The sequence below is a fragment of the Notamacropus eugenii genome, chromosome 2 (assembly GCF_028372415.1).
Source record: "Notamacropus eugenii isolate mMacEug1 chromosome 2, mMacEug1.pri_v2, whole genome shotgun sequence".
NCBI classification, from domain to species: Eukaryota; Metazoa; Chordata; class Mammalia; order Diprotodontia; family Macropodidae; genus Notamacropus; species Notamacropus eugenii.
Window position 1 is genome coordinate 51,773,791 of NC_092873.1, and position 20,171 is coordinate 51,793,961.

At 48.0% G+C, this 20,171-nt stretch overlaps 1 protein-coding gene across 5 annotated transcripts in view; it reads right to left on the bottom strand.

The window, feature by feature from the left end:
* Window positions 1–2,724, bottom strand: part of SH2B2 (SH2B adaptor protein 2) — a 64,849-nt gene extending 62,125 nt beyond the window's left edge. For 3 of the 5 annotated variants that reach the window (XM_072640292.1, XM_072640291.1, XM_072640289.1), the window contains exon 1: window positions 2,320–2,625. The gene's annotated coding sequence lies outside the window, so the exon portion shown is untranslated. Of the gene's footprint in view, window positions 1–2,319 lie in introns of all 5 variants that reach the window. The other 2 variants (XM_072640290.1, XM_072640293.1) reach the window with 2 other exon arrangements.
* Window positions 2,725–20,171: the final 17,447 nt, after the last annotated feature.

Here is a 20,171-nt window from a genome sequence, read left to right on the forward strand (position 1 = left end):
TCTTAGAATCCTTTCCTCCCTTTGAGACCCAGCTTGGGGGTGCCCTCTATGAAAGGGCCTTTCCAAATTTTGCCTCCTGGAAATTGTAGATGTTTTGTATCTACTTCTCTGTGTCCTCTTCAGTTGATTGTAAGTTTCTTGTGGGCAGGGCTTTCATCTCTGACTCTGCATCCCTGGCACCTAGCACAGAGTAGTAGGAACAGTCTGACCCAGCAGGAGCTTAATAAATACTTGCTGAATTAAATGCATTTCTTCCTCTTTCCTCTACTGTCCTGAGTCCAGTTCACATACTCAAGTTTTACTGAGTACTCACAATGTGTCCACTCCCTCAGACTACTCCTAATACCTCTCTGTGGCCACCTGGACTCGGGGTTGGAGTCTTTAATGAAAGGTCTCCCCCCTCCAGGAAGAAAAATCTGGGGGTGCTGTGAGGCTGGAAGGGTGGAGAACAGGGGCAAAACACACTAGATGAGTAGGAGAAGAGGGTGGAGGAGAGAAAGAGGACAGTGAAGTACACCAAGCTTCACTTAGACCACCTCTATTCTCCCCACCCAACTAGATGGGACCCAGGTGGAGGGACAGAGACTTACTACCATTTGTCCAGAGCAGGAGAAGAAAGAAATGGTAGGAGCCACTTTCAGACCTCCCCAGGGCTCCAGCCTTAAAGACAGAGTACAAACAGAAAGTGGAGACAGCTCTTACTCCTGGCCTCTCTAGGCTTTGCCCCCAACTCATCAATTAGGAAAAACAGCAATCTCAATTTCAAGACTCCTGGACCTTGTTTCTCCCCTCTAGGAGAGGGCTATGGGAAAGAGATCTAAAGAGCCTCCAGCCTTGCCCAAGCCCTTTAAACTTCCACTCCAGATCCTTGTTTCAGCACCCATACCCCTCATCCAAAAGAAGGAGGAACATATCTCAGGAAAACAAATGGTTGAAGACAGAGGTGTGAGGCTGCTCACTAGTGAGACCAAAGCTTGTAACCATTAGGACCAAGGTCTCCTAGAAAACCTCCCACACCTTTGTCCTTCCATCCATATCAGCTACATCAGCAGCTTCACTTTACAAAGGGGGCGGGGGAGGGTCCTCAGCATGCTTGGAGACAGCTGCCAATTCTCAGTTTTTTACACCTAGATCTTTACCAGAGTCCAGCTGCCCCCTTCCCCAAGCTTGGTACAAGTCTAAACCCAATTCTTCATTCTCTCTTCTGCCACCTCTCTCTCACCACTCCCAACCCCCGCCAGCGTATCTGGCAAATTTAAACTAATTTTAACATTACCCCAGGCGAAAGGGCACTTAGGGGGTCTTGGGAGTGGGAAGAGATATCGGTCATGAGGTCACCCAGCTAAAAGGGAGCTGGATCATGTGGGATGCCAACCTCCCTCCCACCTTGGAAACCACTCGGATGTTTCAGAGAAAAGGCTGGAGAGGAGGTAGGCACACTGTTAACATAGAGCAAATAGTGATTTCTCCACGGACAAATGGAAACCCTGGGGATTCATCGCCAGTAGTGGTGAAAGACTAAGCCAACTCTCTCCTCTGAAGTCACCAGCGTCCGAATCCCAGAGGGAAGGACTCCAAGCTCAACTCACCTATTGTCCCGATAGTGCCGGCTCCAGGGCCCCTCCCCTCCATCCCCTCAGCTGCGTCCCAGGCCAGGGAAATCCTAGCCCATTGAGACGCGGGTGGGGGGCGGGGAAGCAAGAGAACAGCTTGAACCTAGAGCCATCAGAAGGTTGGGCACCCACTGATGTCTAGGGTGGTCCGGATGACCTCCCATGGCTCTACCAGCTCGCTCCTGCCAAGATGCTACCCCTCCGCACCTCAGCACACACAGACCATCATAGCCCAGGGGCTACACTGCTCCCTGCGTGTATCAATTTGGCCGCTTCAGAGGAAGTGAGATCCTGATGTGGCCAGATCCACTGATTGGAGAAACTGGAGGGGCTAGATCGAGCCTCCCAAGGGCGCCGGATCACCCGATCTTCAGCGGTCACGAACCCTTGGGACTGTAGGTGGGGAAGGGAAGAGCTAGCTCTGTCCCCCTCTGTCCATGGCCTCCCTTGGTAAGGAAGGTGGCACAGGTAGACACAGACACAGGCAGGCGGCCGGGACTGAAAAGGGGGTGCGTGCGGGCACAAACCCTACACTGCGGTCCGGGGAAATCCAACACAAAAACCGGCCCCAAGGGACCCTGGGGGCGAGAGAAGCGCGCACATTGATAGGGGGGAGAGACCAAGCCCGGGCCCTCTTGCCTCCTCCCCGCCTGCCAGGGAGCCATCAGAGCTCGGGCACTGGGGCGCCGGGGCCGGGGGTGCCTACCTCCACGCGCGCAGCTGCAGCAGTCGTGGGCCGGGCTCTGCCGGCGACTCACGGGCGGCTCACCGGACTCATGATGGGGGGCGCAGGGGACGCGGCTCCTCTAGGTCCGCAGGCTCGGTTCGCTCGAGCGCCGGGGCTGCAGGAAGGCCAGGGCCGGGCTGCGGAGAGCTCCGGGGGCCCTGCGCCCCTGGCACCTCGCTGCCCTCCCGCCCGGAGTGCGCCTCTCCTCCTCCGGCCGGCGTGAGCCACACACGCGCGGGAGCCCCGCCTCGCGCCCCCTCTCCCTCCGCTGGGTTCGAGGGGAATGGGAAGGAGGGGGCAGGGGAGGAGAAGGAGGAGGAGGAGAAGGAGGTGGAGGAGGAGGGAAGGAGGGAGGGAGCAGGGAAGAGGAGGGGGAGGGGAGAGGGAGGGCGCGCGCCGCGCAGCCCCGGCCCCCGGGGATCCTTAAAGGGGCCCGCGGCGGCGACGGCGGCGGCGATAGCGGCGGCTCACGCACGCTCCCGAGTGGTTAGAAGGGGCAGAGGCAGTGACGGGAGAGACCGGGACTGAACCCGAGGCTGCGCGCGCCGGGCGGGCGGGGGGCTGGCTCTGCCCCGGGGCTGGGGGGAGGGAAGAGGGAAGGCGGGGGGCTGGCTCTGCTAGGGAGGGGGGAGGGAGGAGGGAGGACGGGGGGCTGGCTCTCCTTGAGGGGCTCTAGGCTCGGGACACCCTGGTTGCTCCAGATCTACCTGTCCTCCGGGCTCAGTGATGCCTGCTCCTTCTAGGGGGCTGGAGAATCCCCCTGTTTGACATATGGAGGAGCTGAGGTTTAGAGAGGATAAGTGGTGGGAACAGGGCCGAGTAGAGAAGGAGCCACAGACCTGGCGATTGAAGCCAGGACGAAGACTTGGGGCGTCAAGGAAACCTTTGCAACTGAGAGGTTTGGTGCTAACTGTGGGGTAGTGAAACAAGCCCTGGATTTGGAGTCAGAGAAACCTGGATTCAAATTCTGCTTCTTCGCCTCATCCTCCTACTTGTGTGACTGTGGTTGTCACTTTCCTTCCCTCTGCCTTAATAGGTGAACAAACTGACCTGTTAAGAAAGACGTTTGGACTTGAGGACCTAAGGTCCCTTTCAGCTCTAAATCCAGGCACATATAACCTGAGGATGAGTCGAACAACCCGTTTCACAGATGAGTGACCTCCCCTGCCCACCCTTTGTCTCCTATCCAGTGGCAGAGACCTATTGAGGGGTTCAGAAGAGGTTCTCATCCAGGCTCCTGAGGTGCTGACGCCTGTGGGTCTCCTTCCCTCAAAGATCTAGGGAGGGAAACACCAGTTAGGAAAATCAAACCAAACCTAGGGTCCCTAGGTGGGGCCAGGAGGTGGGATTCCCAGCTGCAGCTGCACTCCCAATGAAGGGCCAGGCTCAGTAGGATTCTGGAAGGGAATATCTCCAAGTCACCCCATCCCAACCCCCCAATCCTGAGCACCAGACTTCTACAGTAGATAAGTTTCAGAGGCTTATGAGCAGGAAGACTAGTGACTTGAATGAGGGTCCTGGAGGAGGTCCATTCTAACTGGAGGGGCAGACTCAGTGGGAGGCTGCTCACAAATTTCTCACATACCTCACCACACCTATGCTGAGGTCCTGGGGAGATTAGAAATTCTGTAAGGTTACTAATTTATCTAATGTTACTTGTTCCCTCTTTTCTTCCTCCTTCTCTCTTTTCCCTCTATCCTTTTCTTCCTTTTCCTCTCCTCCTCTCCTTCCACTCTCTTCCCCTCCTTCCCCTTCTATCTCTCCTCATTCCTTTCTCTCCTCCTTTCCTTACCTCCTCTGTCTTCCCCTCTCTTCTCCCTTCCCCTTCCTTCTTTTTTCCCCCATCGCCCTTGAGAAAGGCCTTGCTTTCCCTGTCCGTTTTCAAATGAGAGAATTAGATTTGATGACCTTAAGGCTTTGTTGAAGGCCTACTGTGTGTCTAACCCTGTACTAGAGGACAAGAGGGAGGAGACGGGGTGGGAAGAGGGGAGAAAGAGTGAGCAGTGAAGTCTAGGCAGGCTGGAACGGAGGATAGCTATCTAGGGAGTGGTAGGGGATATTATTGGAAAGGCAGTTTCCCTGAGGCTGTAGAGATGAGACATGTTGCTAAAACTGTGACTGAGGCCAGAGCCCGCTCCAGGTGCCTCTGTTGCCAATGGAGTATTGAGGAGGAACTAGGTGCCTTGGCTGCTCCCTGCCCTTACTTTCCCCCACCCCAAGCAGAGTGAGGGCTACCACCTTTATGTACTCAGGGCTTCCTGCTCTGAGCTCTGGACAGCAAATGTGGCCAGGGCTATTTCTAAACTGGCAAAGGTGCCCTGCAGTCTAGGCATGCTGTTCTTTGCCAGTTATGGGCAAGAGGAGAAACGCCCAGCTGGGTGACTTGGGCCACTGGAATGAAGCCTCCCTTGCCACTCCAGCCCATGGTGTTCTCCCGCTTCTGTGAACTGTTTTTCCTCCATTTTATTTCAGCCCCCTTTTCCCCACCCCCCATGTATTCTAGATCCTGGAACCCAAATGTACTCCAACCTTGTTCCTTTCATATGTTTTGTGCTTTCCTACCTTCAAACAGTTATTCTTGCTGTTTCCTCTTTCTTTGGAAACCTTACGCATTTTCCAAGGTCCAGCTTAAATTTTCCTTACTCCATGAAGTCTTCCAGGCTCACCTTTCCCTTCTCCACACAGCAGAAGAGCTTACTTATTTATCAAAATTTACGTGGCCATTGTCTATACCTCTCATCTGGCCCCTGTCACCCTCTACTTTGTATTTCCATTATTGGCCTTCCTGTCTCATCTCCCCTAATAGATCATCAACTCTGGGAGGGCAGAAACTATGTACTATTTATCTTTTCATTCCTGACTGCCACCCAAAAACCTGAACAGAATGAATATTTTTTTTTGAAAGAAAGAACAAGCTTCTCTAACACTGTTAGCCCCATACACTTGGATCCTGGGATCATAGACTGCACAGAGATGCAAGGGAGAAGACTATCTGATCCAACCCCTTCATTTTCCAGATGAGGAAACTGAGGCCCAGAGAAGCAAAAACACACATAGACATAGAGCTGGAGGGAGCCCACATCACCTCTCTCATTTTACAATGGAGGAAGAGCAGTTAAATGACCTGCCCAGAGGTACAAGGTATAAGTGGAAGAATCTGGATTTGAACCCAGGTCTTGTGACTCTCAAATCTAGTATTCTACTTGACAACACCAGGCTGTCTCATACATTCAGGATGATCATATTGTCTAATCTCATCCTCAACCCCATCCCACAATTTCACACCAAGAAAAATTATATTTCTGTGGTGCCTTTAGCTTTCTCCGAGTGTTCCCGTATACCTAATCTCAGAGGATTCTCAGGAAAGGCCAGATGATATAGTGGATAGTGCATTGGACTTCGAATCAGTCAGTCTGAAGTTCAAATCCTGACTTAGATACTCCCTGACTGTGTGTCCCTGGGCAAGTAACTTTCCCACAGGGATATAGTGAGAATCAGATGAGTTCTTTATAAATGCCAGCAGTCATTATAACCGAGGTTTCTATTGTGTTGTGTTCTCTCCCCTAATGAGGATATGAGCTCCTTGAGTGTTTCTTCCCTTTGTTTCTGTAGCACTTAGTTTTTTTGTTTTTTTTTTAAAGCAAAATCTTTAGTGCTTTAGAAAGTGTTTAATTAATGCTTTTCTATCCCATTCTATTTTTCTTTAGATCTCACTGACGAGGAAAGCAGGCATGGGTAGGGAAAAATAGATGACTCAAGATGACATAGTCAATTCTTATGTCTCCTAGAGTCTATTGTACCACCCTAATTCAATTCAACTCAATTTAGTTTGACAAACATTTATTAAGCACCTACTGAATACTGTTGACAAGTACAGGAACCCCAGAGAATGGATCTGGCCTCTGAGACATACATGTGTGACCCTGGAGATCTCTCAGTGTTTTAGTTCAGTCTTTAAGACTATCAGTTAACAACTATTTATTAACCACCTATTATGTGCTAGGAACTGTGCTAAGTGCTGGAGATACAAAAAAGAGGCAAAAGACAATGCCTGTTCTCCAGGAGCTTACAGTCTAACAGGGGAGACCACATGCCAACAAATCTATACAAAGCAAGCTATCTATCTATATCTATATATATAAAACAGTAACATTTAATACAGGGAAGGCAGTAGAATTAAGAGAGGTGGGTAAAGCCTTCCTGTAAGAGTGGGAATTTTAGTTGGGACTTAAAGGAAGCCAGGGACACCAGAATCAGGGGTGTAGAGATGATCCATTCAATCCATGATGAGATCACCAAGTGAAATAGGTAGAGGGAGAGGAGAAAAGTGTCAGAAACAGAGCCCTAAGGGACTCTGAAGTTTGCAGGTGTGACCTAGATGAAGATCCTGCAAAGGAGATTGAGATGGACCAATCAAATGGATAGGAGGGAAAGCAGGATGGAATGATGTCATAGAGATCAGAGCGTTCCAAGGAGAAGAGACTGATAGACAATGTCAAAGCCTTCAGTGTAAGCTGCAGAACAGGTGGGAGAGGAAGCTGGGAGTTCCTTATATCAATAAGATCATGGGTCTTCCTCAAAGAAAAATGTCGCAGATACTGTGCTAAGTCCTAGGGATATACAAAGACAAAAAGGAAAGGTTTTTCTGCCCTCAAGGAGTTCATGCTTCATTGGGGGAAACAATATGTGTGTAGAAAATTAAATATAAAATATATATGAAATTAAATACAAAATATAAATGGTGTATCTGCCTGACTGATGGAGAAAGGCTGAGCTATCTCTTCTGGCTTAGGAGATCAGTGAGAAGAGATTAAATGGCCTCCTTCCCAGGTTGGTTTAGCAGTACCTCTTGGTGCCTAAAGGCTGAAAACTGGACCACATTCTTTCTTGACAACCCCTTCCAGCGTGGGGATTGTAGGGTCCCAAGCATCCACTTCTCTCCCCCTACTCAGATACCCTTCATACTAAAAAAAAAAACCCCACAGCATCCTACAACTCGAGTATGCCTTCCTCCTGGACCCTGAAATTTAACCCCCTTCCTGAGCTCTGGTTTGGGATGGGGCTGGGTGCTGGCCATCCCTGTTGATCCATCCCAGCAGGATACGGACTCCCCAGCACTTCACAAAGGTGTGACTGTGTGGTCGGGGAGAGCCCGTCTGCCCCCTCTCAATACTATTGTTTGCAGTGCAGGAATCTCTCGTGTCCTTGCCTGCTCCTCAAGCAGAAGGTTCAAAGACAGGAGCTTAGTGTCCAGGAGACAGCCAGTGGTTGGTTGAATGACTGTGCCTTCTGGGAATGGGCGTGTGTGTGTGTGTGTGTGTGTGTGTGTGTGTGTGTGAGTCATTCAGTCAACCACATTTTTTAAGCCCTCCCTATGAGCTAAGCCCTGTGCTGTGGAGGGGAAGGATGATACAAAGAAAGGTAACATATAAGGGGTCTCTGTGAATGGGTGGGCGGGCGGATGGCAGGTTAGGCTTCATTCCACTGCCCTGACCATTGATCCTCCTTCTCCTCCACACTCCTCCCTCCCTCCCTGCCTCCTTGCTTACAGCCCTAGTTTCTGCTTTCATTCATGAAGACACTTATTAAGACTCAGACCTAATCAATACCCTGGCTTCCTGCCCAAGGTTTCATTAAGGGTTTTCGCTGATTCTCTTGTGTCATGTTGAAGGTGCAGCTGGTATGGTCCTGGCCGAAGCTTTTTTGGAGGAGATAGAAGAGGAATGGGGTTGAAGAAGAAAGGGCAGGCAGAGAACAGGGGCTATATTTTCCCCCATAAATTTATAGGGTCCTAGGTCTAGAGCTCAAAAGGATCTCAGAAGCCATCTAATCCAGTAAGAAATTGAGACCCAGGAAGGTGCTCATCGCTCTAGAGCTACAAGGACCACAGAGACCATCTAATCCTCTTCATTTCACAGAGAAGGAAACTGAGACCTGGGGAAGTTATGTGATTTGTTCAAGGTCACATAGGTAAATAAGGGTCAGAAAAGAGATTTGAACCCAGGTTCTCTAACTCCAGACCCAGGTAAAACTAGGAATCCTTCAGGGGTATAAAGTTCCCTTTGGACCTCCACTGAATGGTAAGGTAGAAAAAGCCCTGGTCTGGTAGGATAATACACTCTTGTTGATTGATAAAGAGTCAGAAGACCAGGGTTTCCCAGTTTTCAAGAAGAAGAAAGCAGATTCTTCAAACTAGAGGCTGGTGAATTTGACTTCAATCCTGGCAAACTTCTAGGATGAATCATTAAAGAACTGGTTTGTAAAGCCTTGAAAACGGAAGCAGTGGTCACTGAAAGCCAACATGTGTCCATTAAGAACAAACCATATCACACTAATCTCATTCCCTGCCCCTCCTTTTTTTTGGCAGTGTTACTATCGGACACAGGAAATGCCAGATACATCTTATAGCTAGAATCTGGCAAGGCATTGGCAAAGTCTCCTCAACATCCTTGTAACCAATTCAGTTGGGTGGGATCATTGCTACTTGACGGCTATGGTTGGTATAGCTGCTAGGCACACCTTGGGGAGCATTTCATTGGTCTCTCCCTTTCCCCTGGCCAGGAACACCTTGAAGCTGTGAGACACCTTCAGGTAGAGATGGGAGTCTGTATGTGCCATTAGATTGGAAGTTCCTTGAGGGCAGGGTCTGTCTTTTGTTTCTTTTTGTGTCCCCAGTGCCTAGCACACTGCCTGGCACATCATAAGGACTTAATATTTATTGATTAATCAATTGATTGCCAGGCAAGTCAAGCCATGGTCCCCATCTGGACATAGCCCCTGACCCTGGAGCCTCAGAAATAGCAGTGTCCCTAAGAATACCAGCACTGCTTCTAGTTCAGACCCCTCAGCTATTATTGAGGGGAGGAATCTCGGTGGAAAAGGATCCCTCTATTTCTTGACACCAGCACCGATGACTGACCAGTTAGTGAGCCCAAGAGCTTGGGAATGAAGTACCCCCAAACCACTCCCCAGCCTCAGGTTTCCCACCTGGGATGTAACCCTTGTGGAAATGAGATCTAGCAACTAGAGGGGCTAAAGTCCCTGCCTTTGCAGCAGCCACAGTCAAAGGCAATGCAGAAAAGAAAATTCTTGCCACCAAGATCCTTAGCACTTCCAAATGGTGCAAGATGGGAAATAGATAGAATTTGATCAGCGGAGACAACATTTAAGATGTCTCACTGTCAGCTTTGCTGCTGCACCCCAGGGTCTGTGGGACTTTCCATCTGACTTGCAGCTAAAATCTTTGTGTATTGTCTACCTCATTCAAATGTGAGCTCCTTGCGAACTCACTTCTCTTTTGAAAAGTCTTATTTTTCTAACCCTCCTGGCTTCAGAGTGATTATCAATAGTAACTGTCACTCTTTCCCTCCCAGCTTGATTGACTAATTTTTTTCTTTTGCTCATTAAAGGGGCTATTCCCTGATTACTTCTTAAAGAGGCCTATTCACTGAATGGGTGTTACCTTACTCTGAGTACCTGAATAGCCAAGGTCTCCCATTGCATCCTGGACCTTCTCCAGTCATCCTGATGAATATCTGGTCACTGGATCCAGATGGCTTAGGAGGGGAAAGTGAGGCTGGTACCCTTGCACAGCCTTCCCTCGTTCAAAACAAAGTCAAGGGCAAGTCATGTCACCATTTTTCTGATATCATGGTCTTCTTCAAAAATGAAAGACAAATAGGCAGATTTTCTAGTTGAATCTTCAGCACTTAGCATTTAGTAAGCACTTAATACAAATTTTTTTTCATTCATTGCCTCAAAGGATGAGGATGAGCAAGTATGAATCCCCCTAGAGGATGTTCCCGGTGGTACAACTGGGGTGATTGGGGAAAGACCAATGAGAATGCTCCTTCAGGGCATGCAAGCACCCCTGGCTCATTCTCTGTGCACACCTATGTTCAATGACCAGATCCAGAGAGTGGGGACTAAGGAACCATTGTCAAGCTAGAGGGAGGATTGGGTTCAAATATTTGAGGGCTCCGTGTTTAACACTTGTATGAACATTTTAATGAAGGCATATTTGATGTGCATGATATCTTGGCAAGCACATGCTTCATTGTAAGACACCATTCCCACTGAGTAGTGGGAACAGGAGAGGAATCTCCTCCCTCCTTCTTGCTAGAAGAAACAAGAGAAATAATGTTCTAGACTAGCCCCACAAAGGGAGAAGGGTGGTAATGGTTCTCCTCAGCTCATCTGTTAGCCCACCAAAGAGGAAGAGATGATCAAGCCTGGGCAGTTCTACCCATAGTGGCACTTGGATGCCACTTGGAAGATGTTCAGAAAGCCTCCAAACTCTCTGGATTTGGTTTCCCTAGAACATGAGCATTATAATAAGCAAAATATCGGAGAGCACTAGCACCTGAAGGGTGGGTGGGGACTAGAAAAAAATGAGCTCTAAGGTCTTTCCTAGCTCTGACATTCTGTACACCATGAGTCTTCCCAGTTCTATAGTCTACAGGTTTTCCATATCCTTTCCTAATTCTCACAGTCTGTTAATCATAGTATTATAAACCTAAAGTTGGAAGGAACCCCAGAGGCCAGGTAGACCAACACTTTCCTTTTACAGATGGGGAAACTGAGGCCTTGGGGGGCTAAGTGACTTACCCAATGTCACATAAATAGTAAATGTCAGAAGTAGGATTTGGATCCAGGTTCTTGGTGTTCTCAAAGCTCTAAGACTAAAAACAAATTCCGTATTCATTCTTTGACAAGAAAAGAAAAATCTGGCAATAGGGCAGGCCTTCAGAAGGATGCTGTGTACCTTTGTTGTTTGTAGGGTAGTCAGAGCCCTAGAATTGGAATGAGAGGTTCCTTCCTCCAAATTTTGGCTTCTTCCTTTTGAGTTTTGCTCATTGTCCTAGGATTGTCCTTTCTCTCTTGAGAATAGGGGTGATTTCATCTTTGGCACCTCACACTTAGTAAAGACTGAGACATCTAAAAGTGAACATGTCTAAAAGAGAACTCATATACTTATCCCAACTTTCCTAGTTCTGGCCAGGGCAGCAAGATTCTGTCAGGTTCAATCAATCAATTAAGTCATTAAGTACTTTTTGCATGTAAGGCTTTGTGATAAGTGTTGGGCATACAAAAATAGACAAAAGACAGTGCCTGCTCTCTGGGAGTTTATAATCTGATCTAGGAAACAACATGCAAACAAATATATATAAAACAATCTATCTACAGGATAAATAGGAAACGTGTGTTCATCCTTCGTTGCCAAAGAAGACCATGCCATCAGAGAAATAATGACATGACTTGCACTTGACTTTGTTTTGAGGGAGGGAGGGCTGTGCAGGTCACCAGCCTCACTTCTCCTCCAGAGCTACCTGGATCCAGTGAGCAGATATTCATCAGGATGACTGGAGATGACCCAGGATGAGGAAATTGGGGTTAAGTGACTTTCCCAAGGTCACCCAGCTAGGGAGTGTCAAGTGTCTGAGGGGAGATTTGAACTCAGGTCTTCCTGACTCCTGCACAGGTGCTCTATCCATTGCATCACTTAACTGCCCCAAATAGGAAATAATGAACAGAGTGAAGGCAGCGGAATTTAGAGGGGTTGAGGAAGGCTCCCTGTAGAAGATGGGATTTTAGTTGGGACTTAAAGGAAGACAGGGAGGTCAATAGTGGGAGTGAATGAGGGAAAGCCTTTCAGGCAGGGGTGACAGTAAGAGAAAATGTCCAGATATTATTTGTGGAATAGCTCAGAATCCAGTGTCACTGGAATAAAGAGTACATGTTGGGAAGTAAAATGCAAAAGGACTGAAAAGGTAGGAGGGGGTTAGGTTATGAGACCAAGCAGGGCATTTTGTATTTGATCCTGTCATCTTTGATTCTTAACCCCGGCTCATCCTTCAACTCCAACTAGCTATCTGCACCCTCTATAAGGCTATCAGAATAACCTTCCTAAAGTCCAGCTCTCAACATGCTACTCTCCTACTCAATAAACTCCAGCACTCTCACCTCCTTTGCCAGACATTATCCATTACTCCCGTTCACATTGTACATTTCAGCCGAACTGGTCCATTGGCTGTTCCCTAGACTTGGCATTACATCTCTCACTTGCCTCTGTTTTGGCATTTTTGCTTAGCTAAGTGCTTGGCACATAGTAAGTACTTAATAAATGCCCATTCATCCAGTCATTCACTTCCTTACCTTTTTCTAGGCTACTCAGAATGCTTGGGGTGCACTTTTTATTTTCTCCTCTTAGAATCCTTAACTTCTTTCCAGGCTCATCTTAGGTGCCGCATGCTATGGGAAATGGTTTTCTGTTTTTTAACCTTTTCTCTTCTTTTTTTTTTTCAGAAAGGACCTGGGACTTCATTGGTTAAATAAAACAAGCAAGAAATAAGCAAAAAAAAAACACCTCTCAGTGAGAAAACTATTTCTATTCATACAGATTGTGCTTGCAATTTATAGTCTTACAGATGTACCTGGGACATAGAGAAATTAAGTGACTTGTGCAGGGTCGCAGCCAGTCAGAGGGAGTCGGAGCACCGTGCCTCATACAGCAGGCAATTAACAAATACTTATTGAATTGACTTGAGGGAGAAAGTAGCTAGGGCAGAGGAATATATCGCATTTATTTTGCATATGGCTTATATAGACAGTGCTTGTACGTCAGAGGTTGGAAATAAGTCCAGGTCTGGCTGATTTTGAGACTAGCTCTATTCTACAGGACTTCCTCTATAATAATAAATAATAATGATAGCGAATATTATACGGCAGTTACTCTGTGCTAGGCACTGTGCACACACATTTCATTTCATTCTCACAGCAACTTTGGGAGATAGATGCTATTATTATCCTTACTTTTTACAGATAAGGAAACTGAGGCAAACAGAGGTTAAGTGATTTGCTCAGGCTTACACAGGTAGGAAGTGTCTGAGGTCAGATTTGAACTCAGGTCTTGCTGACCCCAGGCCCAGCCCTCTGTCCACTGTATCACCTAGCTGGCTTCTATGAAAGTTGATCGATCCCCTTTGAAATCCAGGCAAATTTCCTCTGGGCTTCTATTCCAAAGGACATTGTCCCGGTAGATCCCTGCCACCACAAGGACATTCCTAGGAGAGTTCTAAACACCGTGCTGCTTCTTGGGAAGCTTTTCTTGTTATTGTTCATTCATCCTCGGATTATTTTGTCCTTACCTGTGTGAATGCCTCAGTAGGATGGCAGCTTCTTGAGATAAAAGATTCTTTTTCATTCTCTTGTCTGTATCATCAGTCTCTAGCATGGCGGCTTGCATACAATAGGTGATTAATATAGACTTGGTGAACGAGTGAATGAGTGGAATTAAGGAGCAGCAGCTCTTGGACAAGCATTCCTTTTACTTTCAGAGAACATATTACAGCTCTCCTCACCCACAGCTTCACATATCACAATGTGTGAAGAGCATTCGGGGTTGGGGTAGATGATCATCCCCTTGTTCAGATAAACAGTCTAAATGACTTGTCCAACATTAGTGATGGGCTCTGTCTGGGCATCAGAGCCTCCTTGGGATGCCAGCTGTACCCAGAGAGCTGCCCCAGCAAGGGCCCTCAGGATGTCAGACAGAGCATCATCTCTGAGGTGGGGGTTGGGCAGTGGGATATAGCCTTATTGGGTCTTTGGTCTCTGCTGTGGGTATCTAGATGTTGCCAGCACTCTCCCCAGGGCTCTCTGCTCCAGCAGTCCTGGGGCTGAAGAAGGGGAGGGTGGGAACTGGGGAGGGGAGAGCTAGGCGTCAGGAAAGATCATGGCATTCTGGAGTGCCCGGGTCTATGGAGGGAGCTTGGAGCTGAAGGAAAATGGTCCTAAGAAAGAAAAGCTTCCTGTGATTCTTTTATGTTGCCAGAAGGATGCTCTCCCTCTTCTCGGGGTGGCCTGGTCTGTAACCATGGAAACCAATGAACTCCCCAGCTGGGGCCTGATTGTCTAGGCTGGCATCTGGCCTCCTCCCTGGCCCCCATTCATTGCTCTGCCAAACCCCGCCCCCTGCACCATACTCCAAAGCTCTTTCTACTCCCGGAGTACTGGGGACTGGGGACTCCCTGCTTCCTCAGCAAGCCAGGTTCTCTCCAGCTGGGGGGAAGCAGCCATGTTTAGACCCCTCAGAGCAGGGTCCAAGTCTCTCATCCCAATCCTAGATTCAGAACAGGAAGGAGCCTAAGAGACCATCCAGGGCAATCCTCATACTTTACAGAGGAGGAAACTGAGGCCCTGAGAACTGGGATTTGAATCCATACCCTCGGTCTCCAAATCTGCTTTTCCCACTGTACGAGACTGTACTTCATCCTCTTGAAAATGACATTGGCCCTCCCTCAATTCCTCTTTCAAAATATAAATATCCCTGGGAAGACAGACATGAGAGCCTAAAATGTGATGTAATGGAAAGAGGGCTCACCTTGCAATTAAGAAGTACCGCGTCTGAGATTTAGTAGCCATATTACCAAGGGCAATTCACTTTTCTCTTCTGAGCCTTAGTTCCCTCATCCGAAAGATGGGAATAATTCTGAAGTACCATATTTCATGATGGGTTTGCCTTCAATCTCAGTCTCGAATGAGATAATTTACATAAAGCCCTTTGCAAACCTGAAGGAGTCCCAGGATGAATGCCAGTCATTATTAGAGAACACTGAACACCCGGTGTGATTTTAGAGACCAGAAGCTTTGGCCTCCGTATTTTACTGAGAAGGAAACTGAGGCCCAGAGATGAAGAGGGGCTTCCTTGAGATTTCAAAGTAAGTTAGCAGCAGAGCTGGGAACCAGTTTTCAGAGAATTTCCTTGGAGATGATGTGAGGATGAGCCCCAAGGACAAACAGTGTGCTCAGCCTGGCCTGAGGGCCCAAAAGGAGCTGGTGTAGCTTCTGTCTTAGGGCTCTGTGTCCTTCCCCTGGAGCACCAATGGAGGAGTCAGCCTCAGTTAGAATCCCAGTCCTACTACTGACTGTGTGTCTCTCATCAAGCCACTTTACCTCAGTTTCCTGTAACAGGGACTCCACCTGGGGGACCTTGGGCCACTTCTGTTGGGCCACATGTGTTCTCACTTAGGGTTAAAGGGCTTGGCTTTATAATCAGGAAGCAAACTCTGGGTGGTCCCTTGGTTTCCCTCTCCCCCCCAACTCTGTCGGTGGTTGGTGGGGGAGGGAATGTTTTGGCCTCCCAAACTCTTCAGCACTGAGTCATCACACACATACACACAGACACACAGACACACAGACACACAGACACACACACACACACACACACACACACACACACACGGCCAGCTAGAAGTAACCCAGGATCCCACAGAGTGGGGAGAAGATGATGAGAAGGGCCTCCAGTGTTTGCCCCATTCCATGCAGTCGGTCAGTAAACATTTACTGAGTGCCGGGGATACAAAGAAGGGCAAAAGGCAGTCCTCTTTCTCCAGGAACTCACATTCTGATGGGGAGACCCCATGCAAACAACGACATACAGAGATGCTAGGTGGAAACAATGGCTAGAGGGAAGCTGCTGGCAGTGAGAGGGCTTGGGAAAGGCTCCCTGTAGAAGGTGAGGTTCTAGTTGGGATTTAAAGGAAGTCAGGAAGGTCAGTAGTCAGAGCAGAGGAGGGAGAGAGTGCCAGGTTTGGGGGACAGTCAGAGAGGATGCCCGGACTGAGAGATGGAGAGGGCCAGGAGGCTGGCATCGCTGGGCAGGAGAGTATGTGAGGTAGAATATTGGTCATAAGAAATACTACCTTGTGAGGATCCCTTCAGCTCTGAAGCCTAGGATACCAGGGTGCCAGGTGAGTCATGCCAGGCCGGCAGGCTCTAGTGTGGCTGCTATTACAAAAACTGATTTGGATTGCCCTCTCCCCAAGTAGACCAAAGACTTTCCCATCCCTGAAGAGGAGGACAGGTGTGTAGATTATTTCTGAGCAAGGAGGAGAGGTGGATTCCTGTGCGTCTCCATCCTTCATCGCTTTCTCTCCATCCCCTCCCCTCCCCCTCACTAAGAGAATAAGAATAAACCTGGGATTTTATCTCAGTCCTAGGCTCCATTAGAACCCAGGGAAAGCTTTTGTATATTCTCACACTTTATCTTGGAGAAAGGCAGTAAAGAAGCAGTGTGAGAGGGACAGTCACTCTAAAAGACAAGAGTTCAAGTTCTATCTCTGTCACATCCTAGCAAGGTCCTTAACCTCTCAGAGGCTCAGGTACCTCTCCAGGGCCCTAGAGATACCTGGAGATAGAGCCCTAGGCATCGGACTGTACTTTTCCTCTTGGCCCCAATACTTAGCATTGTATCTTAAACACAGTAGGGGCTTAATAAATACTCTGAGTGACTGACTTGGAGTCAGGAAGACCTGAATTTTAATCCTGCCTCAGATGTGTTACCCTGTGTCACTTCACAGTGGACCTCAGTTTTCTTATCTGCAAAACAAGAGGGTTAGACTAGAAGACATCTGAAGTGCCTTTCAGATCCAAAATCTGTATTCTGATTTAAGTTGTAGAACAGGTACTGGTGGACAGACTTTCCAGTGCCTTACACTCAAGACAGATACAATACTAATAAAACAGGGGAGGGGAAGAGGGGTCTTATGTTTTTCTTTTTTGTGAGTACAGAGGGACCTAGTGCCTTGTCTGAGACCCTCCAGGAACCAAGGATCATAGCTTGGCTCAAAACCTAAGTCTTCTGGCTCTTCCTTCTCCCCTTGCCTCTACCCTATCCCTACTTCAGCTATTTACTGACCCTTAAGTGAACTGAACTGCCAAACGATATGTGGACATGTGGTGTCCCCAAATGTGGACACTCTGTGATGCTCCCACCCCATCCTCTCGATGATGCTCTCCATGGTCCCCATGACTGAGAGGAAGGAAGAATTCCTGGCCTGGCTGTGATAGGGCTCCCTCCCCTGAGATGGGTGAGTCAGAGATATAAGAGTTGTCCTGAGTCAGAAGGAACTGATTTCAGCTCCTAATAATAAAGGTCTCATGTTTGCACAGGGCTTTGAGATTTGCTATAGACATAGGCTTATTTGATCCCTGAAACAAGACTATGAAGTCAGCAGGGTGTGTACTTCACAAATGAGGTCACCGACTTGCCCAAGGTTAGTGCCCCACAGAGCTGGGAGAGAACACAGGGCTCCTGCCTCTTGTCACACTGGCTCGGCTTCCTCCCCCTTCAACACTCAGCCTGTCCTTTCTCCCTAAGACCGTCTGTCTTTCTTCCCAGCTGAATGCAAACTGAAGACTGGAGGTTTCCTTTGTTGTACATGAACCTGTTGATCAAAGTAGAGTAAGTAGGGAGGGCAGAAAAGGGCACCCATCGTCTTTTTTTTCTTTAAATTCTGCGAATTCTTTTGTGTATCTTGTCACTTCCATACAATGTAAGCACCTGGAGGGCAGGCCAGCTTTATTTTTGTCTCTGTATCTCCAGTATAGACTCATGATTTCATTGGTACAGTGAACGGCCAGTGGAGAAACGCTCTCTAGAGATCAACAAGTTTACAACTTGAAAATCACGAGCTGCTTCGGGAATTGAGGGGTTCAGTGACTTACCAAGCAAGGGTCATGAAGTTAGCTTGTGTCAGAGCTCGGGGCCTGGCCTATGCAGCAGGTAATTAGAAATGCTTACTGAATTCACAGGATCATTTAGCAAGGGAAGAGGATTATATTCATGGTGCTTATTTCACATGTACTTATAAGTCAGAGGAAAGACTCGACACCCTAGATCTTCCTCATTATGAGACTGGCCTGTAGTCAGTAAGTCTAGAATTCATAGGGATCCTAACTCTAGAGCTGGAGATCTCTAGGGCCATTTAGTCTAACCCTTTCATTTTACAACAGAGGAAACTGAGGCCTAGACAAGGTAAATGACTCACCCAAGGTCATGCAGGGTAGATAAAGGCCCTGTGACTCCAGAGTCTGGGCTCATTGCCACCTTCTTTTAACCAGGTCATAGAACCATAGGTAGAGAGCTGGAAGGGAACTCAGAAGCTCCCCATTTTACAGATTAAGGATCTGAGGCTTGGGAGGTAACTGGTCCTTTACCTTTGATATGCCACACTACTTTGGCAGTGGTGTCCTTATTTTTCCCCTAGCACACAGTAGGTGTTCTTGGGTAGGTGATCTAACTTCTCTGGTCTTCTCTATCTGCACAATCCATCAGTGAGCATCTTGGCACATAGTAGTCAATTAATAACAAATGCTTGTTGAGTGATTTTGTGGATGGGAGAAAGTGGGGATCAGAGGGGCTGGATGATGTGAACAGCAGAGCCAGGCAGGCCTAGTTAAGCAGCCCACCAAGAAGATCCTGTTTTCTCCCTAGTGATGGGTCAGATGCCAATGGCTAGGTAAAGAGAAGGCTGGTCATCACACGGCCACAGTGACCAAAATCCTTGCCCTAGGAGAGGCAACATCCAGTCTGTAGGGGCTGGAGGGGCCAGAGCTACAGGCTAACTCCTCCCCCCTCCCTCTTTGCCCTCCTGATGGATATAAATAGAAACCCTACTTCCCTTGTCCCAGAGGCTGCAGGGGTTGGTAGGGCAAAGAGGACCATTAGCCTGGGAGCCAGGAGGCCTGGCTCTGAACCATCAAACTGGGTGACCTTTGATTATGAATTGCTTCTCTGATTCCTCCCTTCAATGAAAATCCCTTCTGTGGAACGAAGTGCTTTTGTCAGCGCCTGATTCTTTTTGGAGAATGAGGGTGAAAACAGAGACTTGATTCTGAGTATGGGAAATGGTGGCCTGGGTTTGCTGTTGGCCATTTTACAGAGCAAGACAGATGAGCAGCTTGGAAGAGTGAGGAGAGCAGAAAACCTGAGTTCAAATTCTGGCTCTGCCACTTATGACTTCTGTGATCTTGGGTGAATTAGTTCCCTTGTCTGGGATAGTGGGCAAATAACTTCCCACCTTTGGACCTCAGTTTCCTCATTTGTAAAAAAAAAAAAAAAGGGTGGGGGGAGGGCTGGACTAGATGTCCTTTTCAGCTTTCAACCTGTGATTCTGGGCTATTTCTCAAGTACCACCCTATTTTACATCGATATGCCTGTCCACTCACTGCATGTAGTAGTCAATCAGCAAGCATTTCTTAAGTACCTACTGTGTGCCACGTATAATGCTAAGTACCGGGGATACAGAAACAAATAATAAAATAGTCCTTACCTGCAGGAATTCTCTCAGGTAAGAGAGGCTGGGTTTGGAGGCCTGGGTCTGCTATTCATGAGATGTGTGACCCCAAGCAAGTAACTTTACTTCTTTGGGATGGGGATCATCACTTCTCTTGTCTCCTATTGAATCCTCCCTTCTCACAAATGAACATGATCAAACCAAAGTCATCGGGAGACTGGCCACGTTTTTGCCTTTCTTTTCTATTATCCCCTGCCCTTCTCCGACACCCCCAACCTCTTCCTCTTGAGAAGCCCTCAGCATCCTGGCCAGGAGGATCTGGTCCCATCTATCTCGGCACCAGCCTTGAACATATAGAATACCCTTCCTTCCCTGTCTGTCCACTGGGTCCACTCTGTCATTATGGCCAGGTGGGGTCTGAGAAGCACAGATTTGACTGGGTGTGGCCAGCCCCCTTCTTAAGCTAAATAACATCACCAACTTCGTGGTCAATCCCAAGAGGAACACTCCTTTAATTCCTCACCCAAGCTTCCCTAGACCCACTTGGAAAGTTCAGTTTCTGCAGAAATCCTCATGTCCCTTTGTTGTACACACATTCAGCTACTCCACACTTCCACAAAGCAGCAAGGTTCTACAGTACCCCAAACATTCACATGGGATGGAATGCAGATGCTCAGCTGGGAGGTCTCATGCATTCCTGGTCTAGGAAATGGGGCAGAAGACAGTGAGGGTTTTCTTTGAGGATTAATGTCC